Below are 20,878 nucleotides of genomic sequence, written 5' to 3' on the forward strand. Positions count from 1 at the left end.
GTTACATGTTGCCATCCTGAAAATGCCCCCTTATCACAACTCTCTGTCTTCTATTAGTTAGCCGATCCTCTATCCATGCTAATATACTATCCCCAACACCATGGGCTCTTATCTTATTAAGTAGCCTAATGTGCGGTACCTTATCAAACGCCTTTTGTAAATCCAAAGCTATTACATCTACTGGTTCCCCTTTATCAATCCTGCTTGTTACCTCCTCAAAGAATTCTAATAAATTTGTCAGGCATGATTTCCCTTTCATGAAGCCATGCTGACTCTGGTGGATTATATTAAGCATTTCTAAATGCTCTGCTATTACATCCTCTTGTAATAGGCTCTAACATTTTCCCAATGATGGATGTTAAACTAACTGGCCTTTAGTTATCTGTTTTTTGTCTCCCTCCATTTTTGATTAAGGGTGTTACATTGGCAGTTTACCAATACTCTGGAACTTTTCCAGAATCTAAGGATTCTTGGAAGATTATACCAGTGCTATTTCCTTTAATATCCTAGGATGTAACCCATCAGGTCCAGGGGACATATCAGCCTTTAGCCCCATTAGCTTCCCTAATACTTTTTCTCTAGTGATGGTTACTGTATTTATATCCTCCCAACTTTTGCCCCTTGATTATTTAGTAGTTTTGGTATGCTATTCGTGTCTTCCACCATGAAGACTGATGCAAGGTATTTATTCAACTCCTCTGCCATTTCTGTTGCTAATGGGAATCTACCAGATTTCACACTTTGCTAATTTATATTGTCATCCATTCATTCAAATAAATGGCCTCAAGAAATATTCATCTCACCTGCTGAATTTTACAGATGCCTTTGTTTCTTGTCAGTCTTCCCTTTACTGATGGTGCGTCACCAGGTTGATAGGATTGTTTGAATACCCTTCTCCAAATCCAGACCATCATGGGTGTAGTATATTTCGTAATGGGATAGTGTCTCTCAACCATCAGTGCATTTTTCTTTTATCTTAAACAATCTGGTTTATGCATTTCTGGTACATTGCAGCATTCTGGGTCCATATTGTAGACCCTTCACAATAATCAAGGTGGCCAATTGGATCTCAATTTTTTCTTAATTTCTACTATCTCTCGGACAAAGACGTGTCTGTTTATTATAACCTGCTAGTCTGTTCTGCTATTCTATCAGGCAATAGTCGATTTGCACCTCAAATTAATTTACCCACCTTTCTCCATGTTTACCTCAGAGCGATGCTACGTGAATGTATTTTTAGCCCAGGATCTTTCACTTCCACTTGACTTGACTGCCTCATCCAAAGGACTGCACCCTCAGTGTTGCATTAAGCTGCTATCTTAGATTATGTGCTAAGAGTATGGTTTAGAACCAATGGCCCCTAATTTGGAGGTGAGAATATAAAAATGAAGCCATGCTGACACTTTTCAGGTTTGCCTTCTCAGAATCTCCTCCTCAATCTACACATCCCTAGACCTTGAAATTGCAAATCACTTCGTTAAAGGTACCATTTTACTGTGCTATCATTTACAAGAATTAAGACTGGAGGCTTGAGCCTTGCAGCCGCTAATTTTTGCTAATTTATATTTTTGCATTTTATTTCTGCTTTTCTCTTGATTTTAAGAGAATTGTATCAAACCAATGTTGAATATTTAAAAGTTGTAGACCTTGACTTGAAACTAGGGGCGGAATCTTCCGGCCCCGCCAACAGTGGATTTTGTTGCATGTGGAGCGGAAAATCTGGAGTGAGGCCAAAAGTCAGATTCCTGCCAGTGGAAAAATGGGCCGGAATTCTCCCCCTGCCATTTTCATGGCAGGGTGTTGGTGGGTTGGCTTTCCTGCTGATCTATGTCATGGATGCCATTTGCATGTATTAGCCTGTTATGAATATTCATTAAAATGCAACTCGCCGGAATCACATTCCCCCTCCCAATTACGTGCCATGCCAGCAGGAAATTAGACCAGCCTGAATCATGACCAGATATGAGTGGCGTGCAGCTGTCCACCATCATTTCACTTGTGACTTCAAGGTAAGAGCAACATTCAAAGCCTACCTACAACAGTGCTGCCCCAGTTCCTAAGTGATGTCAGTGTTAGCCCACACTGGTGGGGATGTATGGTGAGGCTGCTCACTGTGGCTGCCCTGGATGTTGAGCTGGGCTGCTCACTGTGGCTGCCCCGGATGTTGAGCTGGGCTGCTCACTGTGGCCCCCTTGGGTGTTGAGCTGGGCTGCTCACTGTGGCCCCCTTGGGTGTTGAGCTGGGCTACTCACTGTGGCCCCCTTGGGTGTTGAGCTGGGCTGCTCACTGTGGCCCCCTTGGGTGTTGAGCTGGGCTGCTCACTGTGGCCCCCTTGGGTGTTGAGCTGGGCTACTCACTGTGGCCCCCTTGGGTGTTGAGCTGGGCTGCTCACTGTGGCTCCCTTGGGTGTTGAGCTGGGCTGTTCAGAGTGAGTACCTCAGGTGTTGAGCTGGGCTGCTCACTGTGGTTGCCGCACTACTCTGGCAGGACAGCATTGTGTGCTGTAAGTCTCAGGCGGGGCTGCACTCTAAAACAGAGGCCAGCGTGCTGACTGATTGAGGGGGTGTGAGGTGGTTACGGGGGGCAGTGGGTGTAGATGACAGACATGCGGGTGAAGGGGTCTTAGTAAGGTAGGAAGAGGGGAGAGATGACAGAGCGAATGGGGCTTGGTAGGTTTAGTTGGGAGGAAAATGGGAGAGACATGACGGTGAAGGGAGCTTGGTAAGTTTAAGTGGGGGGAGGGTGGTGGTGTTTGGGGGGAGCGGGGAGATCATGTCAGAGACATTAGGGTGAAGGGGGTTTCGGAGGGCTCGGTGGTGAGCTGCAGATCGGATGGCATCTGCAGCCTGTAAATGGGGAAAATGAAATAAAGCGGGGGGGTTACCCGAAACTCTCTGGGTGGGGGAGTGTCGCCTCTATGTCAGCATGCACGCAGTCTCAAGATGGGGAGGGGTCAGTTCCACATGGGGCATGGGAACATCAGCAGTGATGGGTTCAGGGAGGAGGGCAGGAATGTCCACAACAATGACAATGGGATCCAGACTTAGTGGGGGAGGCTGGAGAATAATCAGAGGGGGCTCTGCTTGCACATTGTGAGGCCCAGGAATGTTGCTGGGACCTGAACTCTGACAGGGGGAGGGTCGAAGCTGGTCTCAAAGTAAAAATGAAACACCACCATCTTAAGACCCTGAAGTTATGACACAGTTTAAATCGAAACTGGGAAAGAATCTACAAGGGACGGGGCTGGGGCAGTGTGGGACAAGCCCACAGGTTGAGGCCACTGGTTGGAGTCATACCTGGCACAAAGGAAGATGGTTGTGGTTGTTGAGGGTCAATCATCTCAGCTCCAGGACATCACTGCAGGAGTTCCTCAGGGTAGTGTCCTCGGCCCAACCATCTTCAGCTGCTTCATCAATGATTTTCCTTCCATCATGAAGTCAGAAGTGGGGATGCTCGCTGATGATTGCATGATGTTCGATGCAACTCCTCAGATACTGAAGCAGTCCATGTTCAAATGCAACAAGACCTGGACAATATTCAGGCTTGGGCTGACAATTGGCAAGAAACATTCGCGCCACACAAGTGCCAGGCAATGACCATCTCCAACAAGATAGAATCTAGCCATCACCCCTTGACGTTCAATGGCATTACCATCACTGAATCCCCCGCCATCAACATCCTGGTGGTTACCATTGACCAGAAACTGAACTGGACTAGCCATATAAATGTGTGACTACAAGAGCAGGTCAGAGGAAAGGAATCCTGCAGCAAGTAACTCACCTCCTGACTCCCCAAAGCCTGTCCACCATCTACAAGGCACAAGTCAGGAGTGTGATGGAATAAAAGCAAAATACTGCAGATGCTGCAAATTTGAAACAAAAACAGAAAATGCTGGAAAAAATCAGCAGGTCTAACAGTATCTGTGGAGAGAAAAACAGAGTTAACGTTTCGAGTCCGTATGACTCTTTTTCAGATGGAATACTCCCCACTTGCCTGGATGAGTGCAGCTCCAACAACACTAAAGAAGCTTGACACCATCCAGGAGAAAGCAGCCCGCTTGAATGGTGCCAACCACAAACATTCACTCACTCCACCACCGATGCACAGTAGCAGCAGTGTGTGCCAACTACAAGATGCACTGAAGGAATTCACCAAGAATCCTTTGACAGCACCTTTCAAACCCATGACCACTACCATCTAGAAGGACAAGGGCAGCAGATAGATGTGAACGCCCCCACCTGGAAGTTCCCCTCCAAGTCACTCATCATCCTGACTTGGAAATATATCGCCGTTCCTTCATTGTCACTGGGTCAAAATCCTGGAACTCCCTCCCTAACAGCACTGTGGGTGTACTTACACCACTTGGACTGCAGCCGTTCAAGAAGGCAGCTCACTACCATCTTCTCAAGGGCAACTAGGGATGGGCAATAAATGGTGGCCCAGCCAGCATATCCACTGAATGAATAAAATAAAAGCTGGACTCAGGCACCCGGGCTGGGGGCACCCTCACACTACTTAGAGTATGAACATGGAAATGGAGTCTGAGCTGATAGAACTCGGGAAGAGTTTATTGAGAAGATGCAATTTGAGCCATTGCCATCTTGAATGCTTTAACATGAGAATGCAGGAGTCATTGCGTTCACAATGAAGTTGATCAATTTGAGCATTAACAGAGAGGAATGTGAGAATTGAAGATGCATCCAAACATGAAGGGAGCTCAGCTGCTGGATATCTGCAAGATGATCGATGAAAGCCTCTAAGGCGCTTTCTGCAATTGGCATGGTTTACAGGCTAAAGGGCATCCAGTCATTCCAAAAGTCCAGGTTAGGTATAATCAATATACTAGATCAGATATATTAGAAGTGCATTAGGTAAGGTTGAACTAATCCTGGATGCACTCAAGCCTCCTCCAACCTCTCTGGGATTAAGATGTCAGGTAGCTGGGGTGGCATCTTGTTTACCTCAATTTATGAGATAGCGCCTCAGCTGGAACGCTGGATCAGGGAAAGCACAGACATAGGTCGAGGGCATGACTGTGACTTTTTGGTTGCGATCGAGAGATCTACTATAGTTGCCCATAACTCTTTAATCTGTTGGATCTATCTGTCCACAGGGAGAAGGAGGATTGAATAATGGAGCCTGTGCTCAATGCTACCTTCTTGAAGGCAGTGATCCATTTGAGGAGAAGGGCCCTGTGCTGCCTAGCACAGATTCAAGAAGAGGCCTGGCCTGAGGACCTGGTCCAGGAGAGCCCCAGCAAGACCCGGAGGATGAGGTCAGACCCATCCCATGGAGGCGTCTCACACAACTAAGGGTCTACCGAAGATACCGTTCCTACCTGGACATGAATCAGAGACAACGCCATACACATCTCCGCTTGTCAAGATATGTGGTGGCTCACACTTGCTGCATTCTGCGGGAGAAGCTAATGCCGCCTGGACTGAGAGCATATCCCCTGCCAGTGCCTCTGAAAGTCACCGCTCAATTTTTTTAGCCAGCACATCATTCCAGGGATCCACAGTGGACCTGTGTGGCATCTCTCAGTCCTCAACACATAAATGTATCAATGAGGTGATGGATGCCCTCCACAGTAAGGCTCTTCATTATGTAAACTGGATGAAGCTAGCCAGGCTGCTAGATACCAGGGGCTGAATTTAACAGCTCTGTTGCAGCAGGGGCAGGGTCATAAATTGCAGCGAGCCATTCAAAATTCCATTGACTTCAGCAGGAACGGAAAATCCCACTGGTGGGAATGGCTGTAAAATTCCCCCCCTGGGTTTCATGGAAATCTCTGGCTTCCCTGCAGTACAGGATACAATCAATTGCAGACATGTGGCTTTGAGAGCTCCATGGCAGCAGCCCCTGGTGTTCATTAACAGTCACCAAATGTTCAGCTGGACTGCAATCATCAGGAGCACATAATGCATGTTTGTGCCAGGTATCCTGGGACTTCCCATGACTCATACATCTGAGCCACTCCCAGGTGCCTCAGATGTTCAAAGGGCCGCAGCGCTTACAAGGCTGGCTGCTTGGGGAAAAGGAGTACCCACTAAAGCGATGGCTCATGACGCCCATGCATCATCCTCAAAGTGCCTCAAAGGAAGATACAACACAGTGCATAGTTCGACAAGGTTCATCATCCAGCAGACCACTGGCATCCTGAAGATGCGCTTCTGATGCTTAGACCACTCAGCTAGGGCTCTGCAGTACTCTCCAGAGGGGGTACCCACATCATCGTGGTCCGTTGTGCCCTGCACAACCTGGTGCTTCAAAGGAGAGACCACTTGCCAGAGGGAGGCATGGAGGAGGCTGAGACCTCCTTGGATGATGAAGAGTTGGAAGGGCAGGAACCTGAAGACAGCAATGATGGGGAGCTTCCACGGTCAGAATGTTCTGTCTATCGCACAAACGAGCAATGTGGTATATGAATTTCAGTGCCAGTGTGATGTTAGGTATGTAGGTTGTACATCCCAAAGACTGGCAGATCATATCAAACAGCATGCCCTGGCCGCTGTTCACAAGGGACAAGGTACAGACCTTACTCAACCAGCCTGCGCTTGCAAAACTCTAAACATAATGTTCAATATTAGGTGCAATTTTGTGATTGGGCAACATGTGCTAAATAATCCTCAATGTGCTAAGAATTATGCTGACAACCAGTTTAGGATTGTCAGCCGGGCTCACAGTGTGGCGCATTTGCACGTACTGGAATCACAGAATCACAGAATCACACAGTGCAGAAGAGGCCCTTCGGCCCATCGAGTCTGCACCAACACGTGAGAAACACCTGACCTACCTACCTAATCCCATTTACCAGCACTTGGCCCATAGCCTTGAATGTTATGGTGTGCCAAGTGCTCATCCAGGTACTTCTTAAAGGATGTGAGGCAGCCAGCCTCCACCACCCTCCAAGGCAGCGATTTCCAGACCATCACCACCTTCTGGGTAAAAATGTTTTTCCTCACATCCCCCCTAAATCTACTGCCCCTCACCTTGAACTTGTGTCCCCTCATGACTGACCCTTCAACTAAGGGGAACAGCTGCTCCCTATCCACCCTGTCTATGCCCCTCATAATCTTGTACACCTCGATCAGGTCGTCCCTCAGTCTTCTCTGCTCCAACGAAAACAACCCAAGTCTATCCAACCTCTCTTCATAACTTAAATGTTTCATCCCAGGCAACATCCTGGTGAATCTCCTCTGCACCCCCTCCAGTGCAATCGCATCCTTCCTATAATGTGACGACCAGAACTGCACACAGTACTCCAGCTGTGGCCTCACCAAGATTCTATACAACCCCAACATGACCAGCCTACTTTTGTAATTATGCCTTGATTGATAAAGGCAAGTGTCCCTTTTCACCACCCACTAACATGCCCCTCTGCCTTCAGATATCTATGGACACACACACCAAGGTCCCTTTGTTCCTCAGGACTTCCTAGTGTCATGCCGTTCATTGAATACTTCCTTGTCAAATTACTCCTTCCAAAGTGTATCACCTCACGCTTTTCAGGGTTAAATTCCATCTGCCACTTACCTGCCCATTTGACCATCCCGTCTATATCTTCCTGTAGCCCAAGACACTCAACCTCACTGTTAACCACCCGGCCAATCTTTGTGTCATCCGCAAACTTACTATTCCTATCCCCCACATAGTCATCTATGTCGTTTATATAAATGACGAATAATAGGGGACCCAGCACAGATCCCTGTGGTACGCCACTGGACAGTGGCTTCCAATCACAAAAGCATCCTTCTGTCACCACCCTTTGTCTCCTACAACTAAGCCATTTTGAATCCACCTTATCAAATTATCGTGCATTCCACATGCATTTGCCTTCTTTATAAGTGTCCCATGTGGGACCTTGTCAAAGGCTTTGCTGACATCCATATAAACTACATCAACTACACTACCCTCATCTACACACCTGGTCGCTTCCTCAAAAAATTCAATCAGCTTTGTTAGGCATGACCTCCCTCTAACAAAGCCATGCTGAATATCCCTGATCAAACGTTGCCTCTCCAAGTGGAGATAGATACTCTCCTTTAGAATTTTCTCCAATAGTTTCCCTACCACTGACGTGAGACTCACTGGTCTGCAGTTCCCTGGCTTATCTCTACAACCCTTCTTAAATAGAAGAACCACATTAGCTGTTCTCCAGTCCTCTGGTATCTCCCCTGTGGCCAGAGAGGAATTAAAAATTTGGGTCAGAGCCCCTGTGATCTCCTCCCTTGCCTCCCTCAGCAGTCTGGGACACAAATCATCTGGACCTGGAAATTTGTCCACTTTTAAATCTGCCAACACCTCCAATACCTTGTCACCCCCTATATCAATTTGCTTAAGAACCTTGTAGTCTCTCTCCTCTAGTTCCATACCTTCATCCTCATTCTCTTGGGTGAAGACAGATATGAACTATTCATTCAACACTCTAGCGATGTGCTCTGGCTCCACCCATAGATTGCCCCCTTGATCCCTTATGGGCCCTACTCTTTCCCTGGTTATCCTCTTCCCATTGATATATTTGTAGAATATCTTGGAATTTTCCCTACTTTTACCAGCCAGAGCTTTCTCATATCCCCTCTTTGCTCTCCTAATTGTTTTCTTAAGCTCCACCCTGCACTTTCTGTACTCCACTAATGCCTCCACTGATCTGCTCCTCTTGTACCTGCTAAAAGCCTCTCTTATCCTTCCCATCGTATCCTGAACATCTCTGGTGATCCATGGTTCTCCGGGCTTGTTACTCCTTCCTATCACCCTAGAGGGAACATGTTGAGCCTGTACCCTCCCCATTTCCGTTTTGAATGCCCCCCATTGCTCCTCTGTAGATTTCCCCACAATTAGCTGTTCCCAGTCTACCTTGGCCAGATCCTGCCTTATTTTACTAAAATCCGCTCTCCCCCAATCCAAAACATTTTTTTGCAACTTGTCTAATTCTTTGTCCATAACAAGCTTAAATTGCACCATGTTGTGTTTGCTATCACTAAAATGCTCCCCCACCACCACCTCAGCCACATGTCTGGCTTCATCCCCCAGAATTAGGTCCAGCGCTGCGCTGTCCCTTGTTGGACACTCTATATATTGACCTAAAAAGTTCTCCTGTACACATTTCAAGAAATCCACTCCATCCAAGCCCTTAACACTATGTCTATCCCAATTAATGTTGGGAAAGTTGAAATCACCTAATATAATGACCCTATTGTTATTGTTTTTACACACCTCCACGAATTATGCACATATTTGCTCTTCAATTTCCCGCTGACTATCTGGGGGTCTACAATAAACACCTAACAATATGGCTGCCCCTTTTTTATCCCTAAGCTTCCCACAAAGCTTCATTCCATGCCCCCTCCAAGATATCATCTCTCCTTACTGCAGTAACTGACTCCTTAACTAATAATGCAATGCCACCTCCTCTTTTATCCCCTTCTCTGTCTCACCTGAAGATTCTATATCCCAGAATGTTGAGCTTCCAATCCTGCCCCTCCCTCAACGATGGCTAATATATCACAATTCCACGTGTCTAACCTCACCCTTAACTCATCCTTTTTACCTGTAATACTCCTGGCATTAAAGTAGTGGCCATCCAGCCTTGCCTTACTCTCTTGAAACTTAATGCAGCTGTACTCCCTCTGACTTGATTGTTTTACTGTATTATGATGTGTCCCTATTCTGCTAACATTCTTTGTCCCCTCCCCCTGCCGAATTAGTTCAAAATCCTCCCAACAGCACTAGCAAACCCGCCCACAAGGACGTTAGTCCCACTCTGGTTTAGATGTAGACCGTCCCGCTTGTACAGATCCCACCTTCCCCTGAAATGGTCCCAGTGATCCAGGAATCTTAAACCCTCCCTCCTGCACCAACTCTTAAGCCACATATTCATCTGCCCTATTCTCCTATTTCTGAGCTCGCTAGCACGTGGCACTGGGAGTAATCCAGAGATTATAACCCGAGAGGTCTTGCTTTTTAGTCTACTGCCTAACTCCCTGAATTCTTGATGCAAGACTTCATCCCTCTTTCTATCTATGTCATTGGTACCAACATGTACCATGACCTCTGCCTTATCACCTCGCCCCCTTCAGGATGCCCTGCAGCCATTCAATGACATCCCGGACCCTGGCACCAGGGAGGCAACACATCATCCTGGAGTCACACAATACCACAATAGCGCTTATCTGTTCCCCTGACTATAGAATCCCCTATTATTATTTCTCTTCCTCCCCTCCCTTACAGACAGGCTGCTTGTGGTGCCAGAAGCTTGGCTCTGTCTGCACTCGCTGGAGGAACCAGCACCCTCATCAGCCTCCAAAATGGAATACTGATTTGAGAGCCAGACCCCAGGGGACACCTGAACTACCTGCGTGTTTCTCTTGGACTGCCTGGTGGTCACCCATTCCTTCCCTTCCTCAAGTCCCCTCAGCTGCAGTGTGGCTACTTCTCTAAACGTGCTATCCACGATGCTCTCAGACTGGCGGATGCTCCAGAGTGTCCCCAGATGCTGTTTCAACACTGAAACCCGAGCTTCCAGGAGCTGCAGCTGGACACACTTCCTGCACACATGCTGGTCTCGGGCATTGGAAATGTTCCCAGCTTCCCACACGGAGCACGGGGAGCACACCACAGCTTTGAGCTCTCCTGCCATGACTTATCCCTTTAAATTAGACCTTTTAAATCAATTACTCTTGGGCCCTTCTTTCCTGATCCTCGTTACTACAGAATATAGAAACTATAAGCCACAAGAAGACCTTAAACTATAAGTGATAAAAGTAGTAAATACTTACCCGACCTTGCCCACTACTTACCAGTCATTCCTCTCCCTTATAGCCTCTACCTGCTGCAGCAGGGCAAGACCAACCACTCTCTGAAGATTTAAGAAGTTGGATAGCAAATAAAAAGTGCAAAAAGCACCTCTTACCCCCTGTACCGTATTCTTACTATGCACCAAGTTGCCAATACCCATGCTCACTCTGGCTGAGGTCTCTCCCCTGCTCATGTGCAAGCATACTGGAAGCTACATATATTAATACACAGGGCCCTGCTCTTTGTAGACAGAAATAAAATGTATATACATTGTACCTGTTTCAGTTAAACAAAATAAGCGACAGCCATTCACCACTGACTCATTCCTCAGGGAAATGCCTTGACCAATCAGAGTCAAGCTGCTTGGTTTAAATTTCAAACAATGTTTGACAGTTAACTGTCAATCACCATCAATTGGTGCATTCTCCATGGCAATGCCTCCACCGATCAGAGTCCACTTGCCAACCAATCAGCACTCTCTTCTGATAAGTATAAATTGTTGTTTTCCCCTTGCATTGGCATTCTTGCGAAGTGTCCTGATGAGTGCAAGATGAAAAGCTTCAACATGTCTCTTTTACCAGCAATACTTAAGTTCTGTACTACCAAACGACTAAAAGTTGACTTTCTCCATTTCTTTTAATATACAAAGTGTGTTTTTCATCCTTTCTTTTTAATAAAGTTATCCATCTTCCCCATTATTTTAATCATTAACAATTGCCTAACAATTGTTTAATAAAAATTATGTCTTCATACATTTTTTGGTATTGAGTCACTCATTCTTGTTACGTCCAGAGTACGGCTCCGAACCTAAGTGAGACTCCACAATAGATTCTCATGCCCATACAAGACCCTAATTTCTAAGCAGTTAACCTGTTAAATAGAATACTGAAAATACATTTTCAATTAATAACTTAATTTACTGTTTTCAGTAAATTAGTATGCATGACGATGGAGATTATAAACTGTTTAACAATGATTAAGCATCACTATGGCATAGGTGTCACAATAAATGGTTGTAAAAATTATAGACAGGACAATTACAGTCTAAAATTTTACACCTATCATTGGGGAATTTGAATTTTTCCTGTTCAGTGGAACAGGAACAGGGGGAGTAAAAAGAATGGAAGGGCTCCCTCTAATTTTCCATCTTAACTCTGATGGTTTGATGGTGAATGAGTCATTCTCTGGTGTCCCGCAGGAACCTTATTAATAAATGTGAAAAGGTTTCCCACGACATCTTTCCATCTCTGTCAACAACTACACTCCTTTCACTTGCTTGCAACGCTGTCAACAGTTCCCTTCCCTCCATCACATCCTTCAGCTTATAATCAGAATACAAGGGAACATTGTCACACCTCTCCTCCTTCCAAAAAAAAACAGCATCAAAGGTTGGTGCCATTGGCTGCTTTTATGAGGAACTGACTGCATTGTCCTGGAGGTAACCACAATCAGCATCGATGCAATGTGAGATGACACCACACAAGCTTCACGCAGACTCCTTCACATCTTCAGCCACTGTGCTAAAACTCCTGAGCAGGCCTACTGAATAGTAGCTTTGGGAATGCTCCTGTGACTGCTAGGAAATAGTATCTTTCTCCATACCCTGACTTTCCCACACCAGGGCCTCGAGAGAGGCATCAGTAAATCTGGGGGCAGCCTCATTATCCTCCAGATAATAGCATCTACACTGTTCTAACAAAATCAGACTATTAAATTCCCTTTAAGAGGTGCTATTCCACATTAATTAGCATCAGCTGGCCTGTCAGAATCTACGGTGAAAATGGGCTGGCTGTTTGTTTTCTGCTGCACTGAGTGGTCAGTTCATCAATCAATTTTAAAAGAGGATTGTGCTTTGAAACCACACCGGCTTCACATTGGCAATGTCATCGGATTTCCTCCCTTGGCCTTACCCTCTTGCCCTAACCCCTCCCAATCCCCTGGTCTGCCTCTTCCCACTGCAAGTTAAAATCAGGCCCTGACTGCTGGGTGACTGCCGCTGCCTACCTAAAAAGGGCAAGCAAACAACCAGCAACAGTTAAAAATCTTACGGGCATCCAATGATTGCTCCTGTAGGGGATGGCTGCCAGCTTCTGCCAGGGTGTTATTATCGGCCCTTATGTTTTTCGAGCGAAATAGCTGAAAGGCACCAAAGCACAAAGGTGGCAGTAATGAACACTTAAATATTTAGAGGTATAAATAAATAAATCAGATACATTTGGATTTCCTTCACATATGCTAAATCTGTGCTGAATCTATATGTGTTGTAATACTGTGAATATAAATTAATATTATTCCAGCTAATTATACAATGTATCTTTGAGGGCATTTGAGTTAATATATTACAAATGCAGAAATAATGATCAAATTTATGTCAAACATCTGTGAATAAAATTTCAGAAACCCATTAATGGAGTTAACATTCTAAGCAAGCCAGTCAATTTGAGAAACAGTGACAATCCTTCAGGACAATAATACCTCTGAAACAACACCACCATCGGCAGGATGTGACTAGTGGTGTCCCACAAGGATCTGTGTTGGGACATTCACTGTATTTGTTATTGACTTAGATAATGGAATACAAAGTCACAATTCCAAATTTGCCGGTGGCACAAAGGTAGGCATTGTAAGCAATATAAATGGAGGTGTAGAATTACAGAGATATTGATAGATCAATTGAATGAGAAAAATTATAGCAAATGAATTTCAATGTAGGGAAACATGAGGTCATCCACATTGGGCTTACCTACAGGGTTCCTAAACGGTGAAATGCTAGAAACAGAAGACGCCCAAAGAGATTTGGGCAGACCAGGTACATAGATCATTAAAATGTTATGAACATTATGAACAAAAAAAATAAGCAAAGAGGCTAATAGGATGCTGGCCTTTATACCTAGAGGGCTAGAATACAAGGAGGTAGAAGTCATGTTCCAGTTATACAAAAACCTGGTTAGACCACACCTGGATTACAGTGAGCAGTTATGGACTTGTCCTGAGAAGGGTAGCACAGATTTACTGGAATGATAGCTGAACTCATAGGGTTCAATTATGAGGAGAGGTTAAACAAATTGGAGCGATTCCCTGGAATTTAGAAGGTTAAGGAGTGATTTGTTCAACATTTTCAAAATATTAACAGGGTTAGATAGGGTATATAAGGTGAAACTATTTCCGCTATTTGGGGAGTCTAGGACTAGGAGCTACAATCAAAACATTAGAGCTGGAGCTTTCAGGAGTGAAATTAAGAAATACTTTTGCACTCACAGGGTGGTCGAAGTTTGGAACCCTCTTCTGCAAATGGCAATTGATGCTGGATCAATTGTTAATTTTAAAACTGAGATTGACAGATTTTTGTTATTTAAAGATAGACAGCGTGTAGAGCACAGAAAGGTTGTGAAAGGGTGCTTTGTTAATAGAGGGTTAAAGTAGGGAATTTGGTGCAGTGGGGGAAGGAGATATTGCTTTTTATTTTTTTTAACGTCCAGTAACTGGTGAGTTTCTTTCTTTTGCCTTTAAGTAAGGAAACTCTAACATGCTATTGCTTTACTTTAAATTAGTGACATATTAGATGCATTAATTGATAAAACTAAAATAACCAAGTAAAAATAATTAACTAATTCACCAATCAAATAAATAAATAAGATGAGATAGTTACGGCAGGGCACGTGGTGTGCCATAATTGTGATGTGCCATAATTGCAGAACGTATGAGTTTGTGGAGAGCACTTCAGTCTGGAAAATCTCACCTGCTGCAAATGCCTGCAGCATGAGGAACTTTGGCTCAGAGCTGTTGAGTTGAAGTTTGAGATGTAGGCATTGCCGAAGATCAGGGAGTGGGAGAGTTACTTGGACACTTTGTTCCAGGAGGCACTCACACACCTTCAGCAGAAGTATAACTTTCAAGCTGGAATGTTCATGGACAGGAGGGCATGACTACGATTCAGGCAGGTATGGAAATCCAGGATGTAGTATGGAAGATCCTTGACTAGCACTAACAGGTTTGAGGTATGTACTATATTAGTGAATGCAGGGAGAACCAACAAGAGGGGAAAACCTGCTAGACTTTGTCTTCACCAATCTACCTGTCACAGGTGCATCTGTCCATGACAGTATTGGTAGGAGTGACTACTGCACAATCCTTGCAGAGACGAACCCTGTCTTTACATTAAGGAAACCCTCCATTGTGTTGTGTGGCACTACCACTGTGCTAGATGGGGTAGATTTTAAACAGATCAAGTAGATCAAATCTGGGCATCCATGAGGTGCTGTGGGCCATCAGCAGCAGCAGAATTGTACTCAACCATAATCTGTAACTCATAGCCCAATCCCCCACTCTATCATTACCACCAAGCCAGGGGGTCAACCCTGATTCAATGAAGGGTGCAGGAGGGCATGTCAGCAGCAGCATCAGGCATACCTGAAAATGAGGTGTCAACCTGGTGAAGCTATAACATAGGATTACTTGCATGTCAAGCAGAAGAAATAGCATGCGATAGACAGAGTTAGACGACCCCACAACCAACAGATTAGATCAAAGCCTGCCTTCCAGCTACATCCAGTCATGAATGGTGGTGAATGGAATTAAACAACTAAGTGTAGGAGGACTCTCTACAAACTTTCCAATTCTCAATGATGGCGGAGCCCAGCACATCAGTGCAAAAGACAAGGCTGAAGTATTTGCATTGATCTTCAGCCACAGGTGTTGAGTGGATGATCGAGCTTAGTCCCCAGTATTACAGGTGCCAGTCTTCAGCCAATTCAATTCACTCCATATGATATCAAGAAATGGCTGATGGCACTGAATACTGCAAAACTATGGGCCCTGACAATATTTCAGCAGTGGTACTGTTCTCCAGAACGAACCACTCCACTAACCAATCTACAACAGTACAGCTACAACACTGGTATCTGCCCAACAATGTGGAAAATTGTCCAGGTATGTCCTTTTCACAAAATGCAGGGGAGGAGTGGCTTAGTAATATTGTCACTGGACTAGTAATCCAGAGACCCAGGGTAATGCTCTGGGGTCCTGGGTTCGAATTCCATCATATGTTCATATGTAATCCCACCATGGCAAATGATGGAATTTGAATTCAATAAAAGTCTGGAATTAGGGGGAGAATTTTCTCCCAGTTGGGGGAGCTGTGTGGGGGTGAGCTTGCAGCCAATCAGCTGCGTGCTGCCATTTTATGTGGGCGGGCCAATTAAGGCCTGCCCAGCGTGATGCGCACCTGGAGGCACTGAGCACTCCCTGTGCTGGCGGGGGGAGAAGGCTGAGTCAGGGCCTGTGCTCTTTCATGCATGCGTGCGCAAGAGTGCAAAAATCTCCCTGAGGCACAGAGCTACCTCAGGGAGATTAGTTTGATGATGAAAAATTTAAATAAAGGAAAAACCTTCATGAAACCTCATCCCACCTGTGGATGAGGTTCCATGAAAAATGCAAAGGCCGCCTGGGCTCTTCACCAGCCCGCCAACTTTAAGGTTGGACGGGCAGTTCTGTTAGTTGTATTAATTACTATTTAAATGGCCTTTGACAGTTTGGCGGGCGTGCAGCTGACTCTGGTGCACGCCCGCCAAACTCAAGATCTGAATGACGTGTGGTGACGCCGGGATGCACGCCTGACATCACTGCGCATCATTTTATGCGTCGGCGAGTAGGTCCTGTCCCCACACGCTGACCAGAAGATTCTGGCCTAAAAGTCTAAGGGTGACCACAAAACCATTGTTGATTGTCATAAAAACACATCTGGTTCACTGATGCCCTTTAGGGAAGTAAATTCGCCGTGCTTACCTGGTTTGCCCTACATGTGATTAATGTGGTTGACTCTTAAATGCACTCTGAAATGATCTAGCAAGCCACTCAGTTGTATCCAACCACTACAAAGTCTCACTGTAGGTGTACCTGCACCACATAGACTGTAGCGGTTCAAGAAGGCAGCTCATCATCACCTTCTCAAGGGCATTTAGAGATGGGCAATAAATGCTGGCCCAGCCAGCAACACCCACATCCCATGAATGATTGAAAACAGAAATGAACAAATCCAATTCAGCCAATAACTGCCCCATCAGCTCAATTATCAGCAAAGTGATGGAAGGTGTTGTCGACAGTGCTGTCAAGTGGCACTTGATCAGAAATAACCTGCTCACTGATGCTCAGTTTGGGCTCTGCCAGGGCCACTCAGCTCCTGGCCTCATTACAGCCTTGATTCAAACATGGACAAAAGAGCTGAATTGAGGAGGTGAGGTGAAAGTGACTGCCCTTGAAATCAAGGCGGCATTTGACTGAGTGTGGCATCAAAGAGCCCTAGCAAAACTGAAGCCAGTAAGAATCAGAGGGAAAACTCTCCACTGGTTGGAGTCATACAAACAAAGATGGTTGTGGTTGTTGGAGGTTAATAATCCCAGTTCTGGGACATCACTGTAGGAGTTCCTTAGAGTAATTTCCTAAATCCAAACATTTTCAGCTGCTTCATCAATGACTTTCCCTCCATCATATAGACCAAAGTGGGTATGCCCGTTGATGATTGCACAATGTTCAGTGCTATTTGCAACTCCTCAGATACTGAAGCAGTCCATGTCCATATGTAACAATACATGGACAACATTCAAGCTTGGAATGGTCTGTGGCACGAATGTTACTTGTCACTGAAGTGTCAGGCAATTACCATCTCCAATTAGAGAAGATCTATCTATTTCCCCTTGACAATCAGTGGCTGAATCCCCCATTAACCAGAAACTGAACTGGACTAACCACATAAATAATCTGGCTACAAGAGCGGGTCAGAGGCTGGGAATTCTACGGTGAATAATTCGCCTCCTGTCTCCCCAAAGTCTGTTCACCATCTCCAAGGCTCAAGTCAGGAGTGTGATGGAATAATCTCCACTTGCCTGGATTAGCGGGGCTCCAGCAACACTCATGTGACACCATCCATGACAAAGCAGCCTGTTTGACCAGCACCCCATCCATCAACTTAAACATTCACTTCTTCTACTATTGGTGCTCAGTGACAGCAGTGTGTATCATCTACAAGATGCACTGCCACAACTCACCAAGGCTCCTTTGACATCAGTTTCCAAATCTGTGACCTCTACTACATGGAAGGGCAAGAGCAGCAGACGCACGTGAACACCATCACTTGCAAGTTCTGTTCTAAGCCACGCAACATCCTGACTTGGAACTATATCACAATTCCTTTGCTCTAGTGGGATCAAAATCCTGGAACCCCCTTCCTAACAGCACCCCAGATGGACTTCAGGGATTCAAGAAGGTGGCTTCCCACTACCTTCTCAAAGGCAATTAGGGATGGACAATAAGTTTTGGCCTTGCCAGCGATGCCCACATCCCAATAACTAAAATAGAAAACAATAATACTCAGCATTCTTCAATGGACCAATGTCAGCCACTGAATCCACCACCCCCTCACACCACCCCATAGCCTTCTCTAGCGATCCAACCCCCTTCTTGAACTTAACTGACGGTCTCTGCTAGCAAGGCTGACAGCCCAAAATTGATGCCTACCTTTGGGTGAGCTGCCTGTGAAGGTGCATCTAATGCCTGTAGCTCAGCTCCCATAATACAGAGCAGGCCACAGGAATAATTGCAGCCTCTCTCTTTTGGTACTGTGTTAGATGCATAGGACCAAACATAGGCCCAGACTAATTTTAATACTATTATTCCTCTTAGGCCATTTCCAAAGCTTGGTTTCTTTATTTCAGGGAGAGCATTGAAAAATATCCTCTAGATGAGATCCTCAGTCAAATGTGTGAGGCAGGTTTGCAGTCCTCTCGTCCGAATCACAAATATGAACAGTGCCAATTTCATGAGTGTGACACAATAAAAAATGAGTCAGCTTCCAAATAAGTGGGAGTTAATTTGTCTATTTTTGTTTAAAGCTGTCAGTTCTGTCATTGAATGATTGACAAGGCAATAGCCATTCTTCAGCAGATTATCTTTGCAATCTCTTCTTCCTCATTTTTAACACTTTGCGAAAAACATTTCGTGCTTTCTGTCATCATTCACGCTGTACATTGTTTGTCTCTTGGATTGTTTCAATCTGTAGCTTTACAGTTAAGTAACACAATTATGTTCAATTGCTCCACTATTCTAGAGAGATTCAAAACCACAGTTACAATACATTGTCAGAAATGGAATTACATCGATTCTACTGCACTGAAACAGGCCATTAGATCTAACTGGTCTATGTCAGTGTTCAAACTCCACAAGAGTCTCCTTCTACACTAATTATCTCTTCCCCACTCTACTATTCTCCCTGTATCCCTTACTCCCTTTCCTTAAATGTGTTAATGCTATCTGCTTCAACTACTCTGTAACTAAGTGCCTCCTATATTGTTCTGTTGATCTCTGTGGCTATCTCCTATTTCTACCTTTTGTTCTGGACTTGCCTATAAGTCCACCCTATCAATCCCATCATAACTTTGAGAACCTCTGTTCGGTCTCCTCCTAGTTTACTATTTGACAGAGAAAAAAAGGACAGCCTGCTCAATTTTCCCAGTTATGCTCTCAGTTCTGATAAACCTTGTAAATCACTCTGCACTTTCTGCAATTAAATATCTTCTTTTATTTTAGAGACCAAACAGAAAGCAGGATTCCAAGTCTGGTCTAAGCAATGTTCTATATAAATTTAGCAATAGCTTCATGCTTTCACAGACTATTCCTCCAGAAATTAACTTCAGGACTTTGTTTCCACTATTTATGAGTGTATAAATTTGCTGCTTCTAAAGCTGCTTCTAGTCTGCTAGACTAAAGAGTTGAATTCCAGATGTGAGGTGTGAGGTGAATGCCTCCCTTTAACATCTAGGCAGCATTTGACCGTGTGGCATCAAGATGCCCCAGAAAAATTGAAGTCAATCTGAATAAGGGGGAAAAATCTCCACTGGTTGGAATCGTACCTAGCACAAAGGAAGATGGTTGTGGTTGTTGGAGGCCAATCATCTCAGCTTCTGGTCACTGCTACAAGGTTTTCTCAGGGTAGTGCTCTCGGGCTGGATTTTGCATGGAGTTGGGTGGGTAAAAAATGTAGGCTGGGTTACAGATCTAGAATTCCAGCCCCACTTCCGAAGCCAGCCATTTCTGTCGACTTGGGAAACAGGGTGGTTTGAGAGCCTACACGCACTGTGAGAGACATTGGGTGCGCTATCAACTGCTGGAGCAGTTATTCCAAGATTTTCATATGGGGATCGGGCAGAGTTCAGGAGGCTGTGTGAACCACGCCAGAACAGTGCAGTTAGGAAGGGAACAGGAGGCCTTTCTGAAGGGTGGAAATGTTCAGAAACGTGTGCAAGTAAGCAGCCCTTTACTGTAAAGTGAGCTGGGAAGGCCCAGGGAAGGTGCTGGAGTTGCACAAGGAAAGAGGCATGGCTGATCTCCATGACAACCCAGGGGCAGCTCAAAAATCTGCCACTAATGGGCCATTCAGCCAGGCTTGCACAAATTCTATCCCAAGGAAGGAAGTCTGCCATGAAAATGGTGCAGCTCCCTCACACCTGCAGGCCATCAAGGCAGAGCAGAGGCAACGTTGTGCACCACGGGGAAGGGCCCCCAGGCCGCAAGAGGCTAAACCTCAAGAGCCAAGGCCAAAGAGGAGGACTTGAGAATACCCTGAGAACGAGGTCTATTGCAACAGGCCCACCTACCTGAAGATACCTGGACATCAGTGCAGGAGGAGACTGCGGCTGTCCAGGTAGACGGCAATGGACATCTGTTCCCTCCTTAATGATGACCTCTCACCTCGCACTACTCATTGACAGGCCCTGCCAGTAGTACTGAAGGTGACAGTAGCTCTCAATTCCTTCATCTCAGGTTCATTTCAGGGCTTGGTTGCTGAGTAATGAGGGATCTGTCAGCCACTGCACTGTATTCACGCCATCACAGAGGCCCTCTTCACAAGGGTGACTGACTTTTTCAGCTTCCCAAGTATAGCAAACACAGAGGACAATGGCATGATTGACTACATTTTGCCATCAAGGCACCCATAGACAGACGTAAAATATTTATAAATATGAAAGCCTGCTATTCCGTAAATACCCAGTTGGTGTACGACCACTGAAAGGGCTTTCTTCATGGCTGT

The sequence above is a fragment of the Cetorhinus maximus genome, chromosome 1 (genome assembly GCF_964194155.1).
Source record: "Cetorhinus maximus chromosome 1, sCetMax3.hap1.1, whole genome shotgun sequence".
Taxonomy (NCBI): domain Eukaryota; kingdom Metazoa; phylum Chordata; class Chondrichthyes; order Lamniformes; family Cetorhinidae; genus Cetorhinus; species Cetorhinus maximus.